Genomic DNA, 13533 nt, shown 5'->3' with positions numbered 1-13533 from the left:
ATCACATGCAGAGCCCTTGGAAGGGCAAAAATGCACTATCAGGAGGCTAAAACACTTCAAAAACCATGAAAAACCATTGTTGCAGGCTTAAGACCCAAGAATGCACAACTGCCATTAGATTTGGTCGATCAACGGCCCAGATCTAAGTGGATAAATCGCAAATCGGCAGTCGCAGGCAGTGGAAATCGGTGTTGGGCACCGCCGATCAGTGATCGCTGATGATCGGATCGACAGGTCGCAATCGGCAGAGGCGAGTCGGCATTATCGGCACGGACTAGGGGGAAGTTGCGACTGCGATCGACGATTAAATGTGGACCGTTGATCGCGCGCGCAGATCAACGAACCACGTTACATCGTCGAATCGCTATTGACGGAAACCAAGGGGCGCAGCCTTTACACACATATGGATGTGACTTGCGATAGCAATTAAACCCGAACCCAATGGGATTTGCAATGATGTCGCATAATTTTTCAAGTTCGCCCAAGGCCGTTTTCAATGCATTTTCGTTGTTTCAACGAAATACAAAGGAACCTTGGCCAGCGCCGATAGCGATGAAGGGTCCGGGAAGTGAAATATATAGATTTTTTGAAGTCCGTTGAAGGCAATCTTTTAGGTTTTCCTGCGTTTTTTTTACGAATTACCAAATACAATGGGAAGTGAGGGAACCAGCCGGCTGCGATATGCGACAGTAACCCCCAGGGCGGACCCGATAAAGGAATTAATCATTTTTCAGGACTGTTGAAATCTAAAACGATAGAGAAAGGCAAGATTTACACAGTTGCAACGTTTTATGGATGAAAAGGAAAACAATTATGGTTATCATTTGAAAGGGATTGTTGCACGGATTTCATAGGCCCTATAGCCACTCCATTCGCAAGATCAGGTGGCCAGCCATCCTTAGAAGCGTTGTGCATAAATGTTTGCATGCCAGAAGAGGGATTCGGCCCGGATACAGCGGCCGGCGGACAAATCCTGGAAAAGGAAAGAGAGGGGCCACAACATGCTGCAACCCGAATCAAACGAGATCATGGAGCATCGATGGCCCTGCCAAGTGTAACAGCTGTCATAACAGACATGCTGGGGCATCTCTGGCACGAGAGAGCTCCCAGGCATCACGGCAGGTTGCCCAAAATATTTGAATATGGTTATTCCTCTATTAGAAGAGGAAAATCGTCGAACCATGCCTGCCTATTGAGGCAATCAAACGGTTAAACAAGACAGAGGGATAGATTAAGACACATGAAGCCTCAAAAGGCTCAGGACCATTGTAAACAAGCTATAAATAGCTGAAAACAAGATGTAACAAGGGTTCAAACTTCTGGAGACTGTAGAGACTTTGCTACTCAAGCGTCTCATCTTCATTCATTAGTAATACAAGCTTCTTTTGCTATTATATGTTCAATATTCCATCTTCTCTTCTGTTCTAAGCTTGCACTTGAACTGTTTGTTCATGTTTTCTTTTGTGTCTAAGGCAAGATAACTGTCATCTTATCTCTGATTTGATGAATTATATTTGCAAGCTTCTTTACTACCTGTAGCTAGCCATTCATATGTGGTCATATATGCATCTGTCGGTACAGTCAGTGTTTTATTTTGATGCCTATAACTAGCCATTCATTTATGTTTATGTATGCATCTGCCGGTATGGTCAATATTCTCCATACATTCATTGAATCTACAAACTATTGAGCATTAGTGGTCTAAAGCCTTGTAAGTTGAGGGTGTTCATGCATGTCTTGAGTTAAAACATAATTGAAATGGTTATCTGGCTTGATCTAAACCATCATTTATTCCAATAGTTCAGAGAACAATATTGAAGATTATATGTTACCAGGCATCTCTTATCTACAACCTAGGAGAGTTTCTTGGAGTGCTAACATAATTTGGCGCCATTTCCGGGAGAGGAAACTGAAGCTCAGCTTCCCTGGGAAACGACACAGACGCAAATTTGATGATAGACAAAGTCTGGGCATATTTTTGGTTGTAATCATCTATCTGGCGACTCTACTGGAGGCCAAACCTCTTGGCGACTCCACTTCATAGTTCTGGCTCAGTTTGTGAGGCATACTCAAAGAAATCCTCAAAAGATACACGCTGACCTAGTACCTGATCCTGAAAAAATCATCAAAGAGAGAAAGGTATTGCAGAAAGGAGCATCAGGTTCAGGTAAACTTAAACAATCTCCTATATCTCTACAAGAAAGGCTTGCAATAGAACAAATACATGTTGAGAGTATAGCATCTAATACTAGCAGTGAAGAAGAACTCTCAGAGATTCATAAAGCTCCTTATTCTTTAGGTTCTCCTTTTTCTTTAAGCCCAAAGGAAACCTCACGTCTTATCCATCGTACTCCTTTAGTCCTGTCAGTCACTCCTCATCCCTCTATTATTCAGACTGCCAGTACTCTTTTAGCCACCACAGCTATGGCAGGTCCACAAACACCTACCAAAATGGAAAGAATCATAGTTGCTAGGTATGGACCACTAACACTAGCCACTCCTTTGAATGCCATGCCTACTGGAGAATATCAGAAGTATATCCCTAAGTTCATTGGGACTGAAGGTGTTTCAGTTGAAGAACATCTTGAGTCATTTTATAGCTATGCTGATAACCTAGACATTAGTGAAGATGATGTCTAGATGAGAGTCTTTATCCAAAGCCTAGATGGAGAGGCTAGAAAATGGTTCAGGCAACTGACCCCAACATCTATAGCAGATATTGAGGCCTTAGATGATGCATTCCTAAAGCATTGGGGGGATAAGAAGGATCTCCTTTACTACCACACTAAGTTTGGGAACTTACAGAGGGAAAATGGGGCACTGCTATCTGATTTTAATAAGAGATTTAACTGCATGTACAACAAGATACCAGCTGAAGTAAAACCCACCACTACCTCTGCTAGACTCATCTATGCCAGTGCCTTTGGTTCTAACTTTTGTTTGCTGTTGAGGAAGAGGTGATGTGCTTCTTTGGTTGATATGCAAGATGTAGCCCTGAAAGTAGAATCAAACATCATGGCCACATAAAAGCTCAAAGGTGCTGATAGAAGAAGACAGAGGGGTGAGCCTTCATCATCTTCAGATCCCAAGATAGATAAAATGGCCAAGATGATAGAGTCATTAGCCTCTGAAGTTTCCAAATTAAAGGTTGAGTAGCATTATGGGAAAGGAAGGGTTCCTAATACCTTTTCTCCTCCAAATCCAAATCCATATAGAAGAGAAAATGAGCAGTTGCAGATTTTGCAAAGAAACAAAGATGCCAATGAAGACCAAAGGGTGAAGACCCCTCTTCAAAATGCAGTCATGGAAGAAGAGCAGTTTGAAGAGGATGATGAGATCCATTGTATGGAAGACAAAGGCAGCACCACCTTTTTAACCAAGGCTGCCTATGAGAAGTCATTATTCAATGGCCAGATCACCCAAGAATGGGATGGTGAAGCTATTCTACAAACTGAATATCAACACCAATATAATCTGAGGTATATGATGAATAATGTCAAAGAAACTCTTGTTCATAAAGCTGTTGTCCCTGCAGAACAACAAGCTAATAAGCAGGAGCAACGAGCAGTTGATCCTATCATCCTCAAAGCTCCGACCATAGAGGTAAGAGGCCTTGACAAGGCCCCTTCTTCTTTCAGTTTTCAATCAGAAATTCAGAAGCTAAGAATACCTATGCCTCTGATTAAACCAGTGAAGAATGAGTCCTTCAAGAAATCTATCCTTGAGGCTCTTGAGCCTAAAACCATCCAAGCTTCCACTGACTATGTAAATCTGCAAGATGACCAACCAGTTGTTATTCTCAGCCCAATAATTGAAAATTGTGAAGACAACTCCCCATCATTCTATGTTTCTCTGTCTATTCATGATGAAATCCTTCGCAATTGCCCTCTAGACACTGGAGCTAACCATAATTCAATGCCCAAGGCTGTCATGGATAAGCTCGGTCTTGACATTACCAATCCTTATCAGTTGGCCTCTACGCAGCTTAAAAAATTAGTTTGCTAGATCACAAAGGAAGAAGGCCCACAAATCTAGGACATGTTCTTTGATGGGGCTTGCTCTGAGGAAGCTGCAGGAATAGGTGAAGTCCTTGTGTCCCCCACACAACAATGCATTGATTCATCTTTCATATTAACTTTTCAAGTCACAAATGACACAATAAAGTATGAAGCAGACCTTATTATTCAGCAGGTGTACAAAAACTCCCAATCAAAACATCCAAGGCTGAAAGCATATAGAGAGGAGGTGAAATATAGACCATCTCTGCCTGATAATATCAAATGCTGGAAAGTTTTTGAAGTAGAGGATCAAATCAATAGGCTTTTGCAAGTCTTTGATGAATTGGTTGATATACACATTGACCAAAATAAAGAAACCTTTCATAGAAAGGTAAAAAGGGTCAATTTTCAGTTTGGTGACTGTTTTCTCAAAAGGAATGCATCAAAGGAAGGAGGAGATGTTTTTGATGACCCATTCAATGGGTTTTTCTTCAAACTTTATTTCAGTTAAGGCTCTCCAGCCTTGGTATCGTAAATATGTTGTTTTTGAGTTTTTATTTCATGCTAAATAGACTCCATGCCCAATGTAACACTGGGAGGAAAATTTTATCTTATTTTTATAGGAAAGGCATTGTTCTGCAGTTCTTGAAACCTCACAGGGAGGCTTTCATCCCCAGAAGGAGCCAGTGTTAGCCTTGTGGGAAAACAGTCCAAAAATGGATCCAAGTATGCCCTTTAAAGTCTCCATAAGCCAGCATAATCATGCCAAAGGATCCAAATTTGCTCTTAAAATCTTCACTAAGATCATCCAAGGAGCAAAACTATCACATGCCGAGAGCCCTTGGAAGGGAAAAAAATTCACTATCGAGAGAATAAAACACTTCAAAAACCATGAAAAACCATTGTTGCAGGCTTAAGACCCAAGAATGCACAACCGCCGTTAGATCTGGCCAATCAACGACCTAGATCTAAGCGACTAAATCGCAAATCGGCGGTTGCAGGCAGTGGAAATGGGTGTTGGGCACGGCCGATTAGCGATCGTCGATGATCAGATCGGCGGGTCGCAATTGGCAAAGGTGAGTTAGCATTATCGGCACGGACCAGGGGGAAATTGCGACTGCGATCGATGATTAAACATGGACCGTTGATCGTGCGCGCAGATCGACGGCCCACGTTACATCGTCGGATCGCTATCAGCGGAAACCAAGGGGCGCAACCTTTACACATATATGGATGCGACTTGCGATAACAATTAAACCCAAACCCAATGGGATTCGCAATGATGTCGCATAATTTTTCAAGTCCGCCCAAGGCCGTTTTCAATGCATTTTTAATGAATTTTCATTGTTTCAACGAAATATAAAGGAACCTTGGCCAGCACCAATATCGATGAAGCCCGGGCCCGAAAGGGTCTAGGAAGTGAAATATATAGATTTTGTGAAGTCCGTCGAAGGCAATCTTTTAGGTTTTCCAACGTTTTTTACGAATTACCAAATACAATGGGAAGCGAGGGAACCAGCCGGCTATGATATGCGACATTACCCCCCAAGGCGGACCCGATAAAGGGATTAATCATTTTTCAGGACTGTTGAAGTCCGAAAGGACAGAGAAGGGGGGGATTTACACAGTTGCAGCATTTTATGGATGAAAAGGAAAACAATTATGGCTATCATTTGAAAGGGAATGTCGCAGGGATTTCATAGGCTCAATAGCGACTCCATTCGCAAGATCAGGTGGCCAACCGTCCTTAGAAGCGTTGTGCATAAATGTTTACATGCCAGGAGAGGAATTTGACCGGGATACAGCGACCGACAGATAGATCCCGGAAAAGGAAAGAGAGGGGCCACAACATGGTGCAACCCGAATCAAACGAGATCATGGAGCATCGACGGCCCTGCCAAGCGTAACAACCGTCATAACAAACATGATGGGGCATCTATGGCACGAGAGAGCTCGTAGGCATCACAACAGGGTGCCCAAAATATCTGAATATGGTTATTCCTCTGCCAGAAGAGGAAAACCGCCGAGCCATGCCTGCCTATTGAGGGAATCAAACGGTTAAACAAGACAGAGGGATAGATTAAGACACCTGAAGCCTCAAAAGGCTTAGGACCATTGTAAGCAAGCTATAAATCGCCAAAAACAAGATGTAATAAGGGTTCAAACTTCTGAAGACTGTAGAGACTTTGCTACTCAAGCGTCTCATCGTCATTCATTAGTAATACAAGCTTCTTTTGATGTTATATGTTCAATATTCCATCTTCTCTTATGTTCTAAGCTTGCACTTGAATAGTTTGTTCATGTTTTCTTTTGTGTCTAAGGCTAGATAATTGTCATCTTATCTCTACTTTGATGAATTATATTTGCAAGCTTCTTTACTGCCTGTAGTTAGCCATTCATATGTGGTCATATATGCATCTGCCGGTACAGTCAGTATTTTCTTTTGCTGCCTGTAGCTAGCCATTCATTTATGTTTATGTATGCATCTGCCGGTATGGTTAGTATTCTCCATCCATTCATTGAATCTACAAACTATTGAGCATTAGTGGTCTAAAGCCTTGTAAGTTGAGGGTGTTCATGCATGTCTTGAGTTAAAACATAGTTGAAATGGTTATCTGGCTTGATCTAAACCATCATTTATTGCAATAGTTTTGAGAACAATATTGAAGATTATATGTTACCAGGCATCTTCGATCTACAATCTAAGAGAGTTTCTTGGAGTGCTAACAATGCCTACTTAAACACATTGGAGGCTTGACATGCAATGGATGACCCTTTCAGCTAAATCAAAGAAGTTGGGCACAACAATGCTCAATTAAGTGTAAATCTGACATAACTCTTGTACAAGTATTACAAATATGATGTTAAATAGTGCAACTCTTTAACGAAGATCTATAATAGTTGCATGGATGCATTTTATCTATTTCTTCTTTGGACATCCTTCCACTTTGCTAAAGGGGATGAGTTCTTAGAAGCTCAAACAAACCCCCTCATCAATCTATATCACAACCAGTGTCACCCTTAAACAAAGGGAAAATTTCGCTTTATGGGTCATAGTTATTTGATTCATGTGGTGACTTCAATCCTCGTAAGGGGCCATTGTTTTTAAAACTTTACTTAGTAGGGATTGATTAGGTTTGTATGATTGAACTTTGATCCTCATCCCTCACCATAGAGGGTGAGAAACCTCTATGAGTCAACTAGACTTGGATATGTCATGTCCCCAAATACCACACTAAGGCATAACAATACATTTTTTGCTAACACAACTCTAATACCAAATATTCAATGAATGCATGTAGCATGACCGAAAATGCACATACCCCTAATCAACATTTTTCTAAAAACATGAACGCATACCATTAATTTATACACAAAATTCAACATTTAAATTGAAATATATACACAATGGAAATTAAACAAACAATGTCACTAGACACTTTTCCTTTTATAGAAGAATGAATTGGCTACATATGAATGATCTTGAGCTTGTTGTTCCATTTCTTTCAAAAAAAATCCTCCCCAAGCTTGGGTTATGAATCCACATGGAGCATTGGATGTCTCAGTTGTCCAATATCGACACAATATTCCAATATCCTTATTTCCAACTCCAAGAACAATTATAATCCACCAACTCTCTTTTCCCTCAAATTGTACAACCTAATGAATGGGATCCCCTTCTTTGCCACATAGTCCTGTAGACTATTCCACTTCCTCTATGGCTCTAACATAAGGTTAGCAAGGAAATATCTCAACCAAGGACTTCGAGAATTCTCAGTTATGATAGGAGTGATCATAGTAGCCTTCATAAGCTATTGACATGTTTTCTTGCCAAGGAGTTCAATTACATATACATAACCTAATTCTCAGTATACAACTCAACCCAACAACATTATTTTTCCATGCGAGGGATAGATGGTGACCTTTCTCAACACCCAACTCTCTTATTTCTCTCTTCTCCAAGATGTGAAAATTGTCCCCTTCTTCCTACTCGAAATTCCTTTTCTCTCATGCATTCTTTGATTGTCACATTTCCCTAAGGAAGATTGTGCTCAACCTGTGTCGTCATAAATTAATGAGATGACTTTACTCGTTGACCTCTTATATGCATTTAGTGATTGACCTTTTATAATTTAAATGAGGTTTTGATGGATAATGACACATTACTTTAGAAAATGACATGGCTTCTAGGCATGTGAAAAGTTCCCCTTGGACTCCCTTTACTCCCCTCTTTTGTGGAATCATGCCCCCACAGTGACATTATCCTTCTCGTATCATAACTAGCGATATATTTTTACGCTGAAAGGTGTTTTCTTTGCGGGCTTGGGATGAGCAAACACTATTCACCCTAACCAATCCAAAGTTTTTATTTTCATCATTAAGTGTAATCAAAATCGGTCACGTGGAATAAGTTTAGTGGACAAAGTGGAGTGGAGTGGAGGTTTCACTTCGTGTACTTGCTTATTGACCAGATCGTTCTGTCATTCATCCATGTTATATGCACTTTACACTGAAAGTAAAGGCTTCCTCTGAGCTTGTTTCACATTTATTATAACTTGGGCTTATAATATTTCTAAAAGAAGTAGTTTACTGATGCTACATTTTGGCTTTCCGGGCAACCGAATTTTTTAAAATCCTCCAGCAGCACGTTGACCACATCTTGGCGTATCTGTCAGCCTCTTTCTCCATTTTCATCCAGTCTCCGTCTCCATTTAGCTTTGTGCTTGACTCTTCATTTCGTTAATGCACGCCACCCTCCATGCGCTCCAGCTGCACTAACTCCCACTCACCATGCAATTCAAACTCCCTCTGCTATCTTGCAGCTTGCAACATTATGGTGTGTTTGCATTCAGGGGAGACTGCATTCAACAAAGAAACATTCAAATTTCATTAGAATTCTGGTTCAGCTACACCATCATAATACAGGTACCTAATCCCCAATTATTCCAAGAGAACAAGAAAGCACAGCGCTACAGACTGACTATTGAGTAGGACAAGGCATGCTAAACTCTAAGTTTTTTCACTTGAATTCCAGAGGAAGCCCTCCAGGATTCCTGTTTCATCCACAGTGAGAATCTGTTGTGTTGTTCGAAATGCGACAATATCTTGGCTCTCTGCCATTGTAGTGGTTCAACTGTTGGTTCTGTATTTTGGCATCTCAGTAGTTCTTGATGGGTTTTATGTACATAAGCCCTCTGAAACTCAGTTCTATAGAAGATGGTAACAATAATAATACCACTACTCTTTCCCCTATTTTTTTGCATTACCCACTTCATATCATCTGCAGAAAGAGTCAGAGAAATGAAACATCCATACATGATTTTGAAAGAGGAAATGAGTTGTTGTTGCACTGCCATCTCCATTGAAATTGCTCAATGAGTAGAGATGGTGAACACTCGTATATAATGTTGATAAATGTTGTGTCTTTGTAAGTTTGAAATCACTGGTTTGTTTGTGCATGTATTTCTGAGCTCATTTTCTTCTCAACATTCATCAAATATATTTAATATCTTGTTTGAATTGAACTTCAGGTTCAATGCAAACACTTTTCTCGAGAGGATTCAGAACAATCGTGTGGTGTTTATGGGGTATTCCATTGGAAGGAACCAGTGGGAGTCTCTGATTTGCATGTTATTCATAGCAATTCCAAACAAGTCTCGAATTTGTAAATTCCATGGAAATCCCATCACAAAGCGCAAGGAATTTATGTATTTTAAATTTGAATATTGCAATTGTAAAATAAAATATTACAAGTCACCTTTTTTGGTTTTCTAGGACCACCCGCGTATAAGAACTCTTCCTCAGGTTCGAACCACGCTTAAAGTCGATGCCATGGATTATATGTCACATCTTTGGTATAATGGAGATGTGCTCATATTCAACACAACACATTGGTGGAACTATGAGAAGGAAATAAGAAGATATGTACTGCTTTTTGGCCTTTGGTTTTTGAGAGAAGAAACGATGCTAGTTTGAGGGGAGTAGAATATTTTGAAGATTTTTACATGGGTTGTTAATTCCAGGAGGGAAATATTGTGGACATGATGATGGAAGTCAAAACTCACTTAGGAGAGCAATGAAGACATGGGTTCAATGGGTCCTCCAACATGCCAAATATGAGAAAATCCATGTGTTCCTGTGAATTAATAAAATTGGTGAAAACAAAGTGTTGTTATGATCCACCAAAATTAAATTATTAAAAAATGGTTGAAACAATCTCTATAAAGGGACGATTGATAACCTATATACTCCACCACTTTAGTGTGATAGAAAAACATCTTCAAGATTTGGCACTCAGATTTTAGATTGAGGGCAAACAGAAGCTTTGCACTAAGGCAGACATGTCATCTAGAGTTCTGAATTTTATAGACATAATGAAATTAACATGTAAAGGAAAATTCATTATATATCTTGGGTGATCGCAGTAAGAAGGCTACCATCTCCATTGCAAGTAATCACTATCTGGCATGCCATTCTTCTGGCACCAAAATCCTCCATCAAGAAAAGGCAGTTGCGAGACTGATATAGGGAATAGGAATCGTCCCACACCCACGAGCCTATAGAAAAATCATAGTCCCTAGATTGCACAACCTCACTGACATTTTTCACAATTTCCAAACCTTGAACAATAGAATTCTTATTTCCTCTTTCAAAATCATGTCTGGATGTTTCATTTCTCAACTCCTTCTGCAGATGATATGATATGAAGCGGGTCATGCAGAAAATTTAGGGGAAAGAGTAGTAGTATTCCTATTGTTACCATTTGCTATAGAACTAAGTTTCAAAGAGCTTGTGTACATGAAAAACCCATAATTGTTGAGAATGCCAATGAAGTTTGAATGTTTCTTCACTGAATGCAGTCTCCCCTAAATGCAAACACACCATAATGTTGTAAGACAGGGGAGGGAGTTTGAATTGCGGGGGGAGTTGGAGTTTGAGTACAATTGGAGCACGTGGAGAGTGGCGTGCATTAACGAAATAGAGAGTTGAGGATGAAGCTAAACGAAGATGGTGAATGGAAAAGGGAGCCAGGGAGCTGGTCAGCGTACAGCTGGAGAATTTAAAAAAATCGGTTGTTGGGAAAGCCAAAACGTAGCATGAGTAGATTAAGCCTTTCTAAAATATTCATCCCGTTGAACAAGTTTTTCAGACACATGTCCTTTTGATTATTATAAAGTTCAATTTTATACGTTGTTGAACATATAAATACATTGTTCCTGTTTTTTAAATATGATCAAAAGTTAAAACTTGTCATTATTATGCTTATTTTTAAAGGCGCCTCAGTGGTTAGAATTATTCCTTTATTTAAATTTTTTATATAGATAATAAAACTTTTTTAAATGGTAAATATTATGCATCAATGACAAAATGAAATATATATGGGTTTTTTTTTTTTTTTGGATAAATACTATTCCATTAAAAAGATAAAAAAATATTTACAGAGAGGATTAAACCTCTGAGGGGGCCGTAGCCTGCCCATCGCCAAAAAGACTATTGCAGGTATCAAGCTGCATTCCTTTTACAAAATTGAGAGTTTTAGAAGCAAGAATTGTAGTGAGCTTGAGAGACAAAAAACTAAACTGTTCTATAGGTGATCGAAGCTTCAGAGGTAGCTGATCACTTACAAAAATGCTATCCTTTAAAACTGCTATTACAAAAAGATCCAAAACCAGACTTTTGACCTGAAGACTGTAGTATTTCATGCTGATATCAAAAGAAGCCGGAGACATGCACATAATGAACCATGGGAACATAACACGAGTACCAGAAATCAAAAGAGGGATTGCTGTCATGACACTAGAGCCAGAAGTCTTTAAACCTGCGGAGGAGAGCCTGTCGCGTCCACGTTTTCCTGGTTGGGGGAGCCAATCCAGGTCACCATTACATTGTCTTCAGCTTCCATCATACTGCCTTCTGGAGGAAGAACAAGATTCAGAACGCTTCCAGAAAGGCGCGCTGGTTCACAAGCAAGAATTTGCTCTTGTGGTGAAGCTGGCTGGGGTTGAGGGTCTTCCTGAAGGCCATCCTCGTGCTGCACGGAAGTGTCATTGAGGACTACTCCAGCCATGTCACCCTGAAAGTCGCTTGAATTCTGAGACTGAGACTGAGCCCTGGAGGTTTCATCCGAGCTTATAAGCTCATCTTCCTCCTACGAGAAGATAACAGTAATAGTGGCTGAGATTAGAGGCTTATTGAGCCTACTTCTGAACTTGAACCGGGTAGTTTGAAAGGAGTTATTCAGAGAGGCCCGAGAATGATCAGAGGGCGGAGAGGATGGAGAGGCAAAGGCTAAAGGGGTGATGCTTTGAGGGGCAGAGCCACCACGACCCCGAGAAACTCCACGAGAACCTGAATTGCTTCCACGCCGGGGGACGCCGTGTCGACGAGCCATTACAGGGTGCACAGGCAGCTTGGGTGAATAGGTAAACCGAAGCTGGGGGGAAGGCGACCAGACACAGGCTGAATGAACCCAGTTAAGGGACCAGACACTGCGGGATAAACCCAATTGCTAGACTCGCCACAGGTGGAGTAGACCAGGTTAAGAAACTAGGCACGGGCAGAATAAACCCAATGAGTGGACCAGACACAGGCGGAGAAAACCAAATCAATAGACCAGACACAGGCAGAGAAGACCAAATCAATAGACCAAACACAGGCAGAGTGAAACAGGTTAAGAAGCCAGGGGGGCTTCCATACACTCTGAGCTGCGCAGGGGTGCTGAAAGCCTAACGAGCAGAGGAAAACCAGATTGCGGATGTCTAAAAATCTCGTATCGAATGAGCCATGATTAAATCCCTTGTTTGAAGATCTCGAATCGAATGAACCATAAATGCTGTGACCAGAGCCTTGATATCACATACCGTAAACTGCTGGATCCGTCCAAGTGTATGGACAGCTGCCTCTGTCACATGCATCGTGATTAACACGCAGTTATTACACCCGCATCCGGGTGAAATATATATGGTTTAACGTACAAGATATTTAAATTTAATATAGTATTATTTGTTTTGTAATGAATTAGTTATAGTTATTATTATTTTGTAGTAGATTAGTTAGAGATATTTTTTTAATAATGATATAGTTGAGTAATTTTTTTTAAAGAGGTGTGATAAAGAGGCATAAACCATAGATTTGTAGTTGCTCCCCAAATAAGAAGATAAAGTTCCATATATAAAAGTTTATGTTGTTGCACTTCCTATTGTATAGTAGGCAACCAGAGATTGCTTTAGCAAAAAATATTTGCACCACTGCTTCTAATTTTTGAACAACTTTTTCATGACCAAATTTAGTGCTTTGTCATCCAACTTTGATATTGGCAGCATAAGGGCTTAAATTTCATTCAGGAACCCTAACAATCATTTCCTTATTGAGAATTTTCAACGAAGCGTGAAAGGCGTGCGAGATCTTGTTTGGTTGAATTAAAGTTATCTTTCCATGGTTTTCAACACTCTGGAAAGCTCACAGACCTTTTGTCTATATACGAGGAAACACATGTGGTATTGTGTAAAATGAAGTGGTTGAATAGTTGGTGCAT

Source organism: Pinus tabuliformis, chromosome J (assembly GCF_031772625.1).
Source record: "Pinus tabuliformis cultivar Carrire ecotype Pingquan chromosome J, CPIR1, whole genome shotgun sequence".
Taxonomy (NCBI): domain Eukaryota; kingdom Viridiplantae; phylum Streptophyta; class Pinopsida; order Pinales; family Pinaceae; genus Pinus; species Pinus tabuliformis.
The sequence above is the reverse complement of the archived record's forward strand: the minus strand, read 5'-3'. Positions refer to the sequence as shown.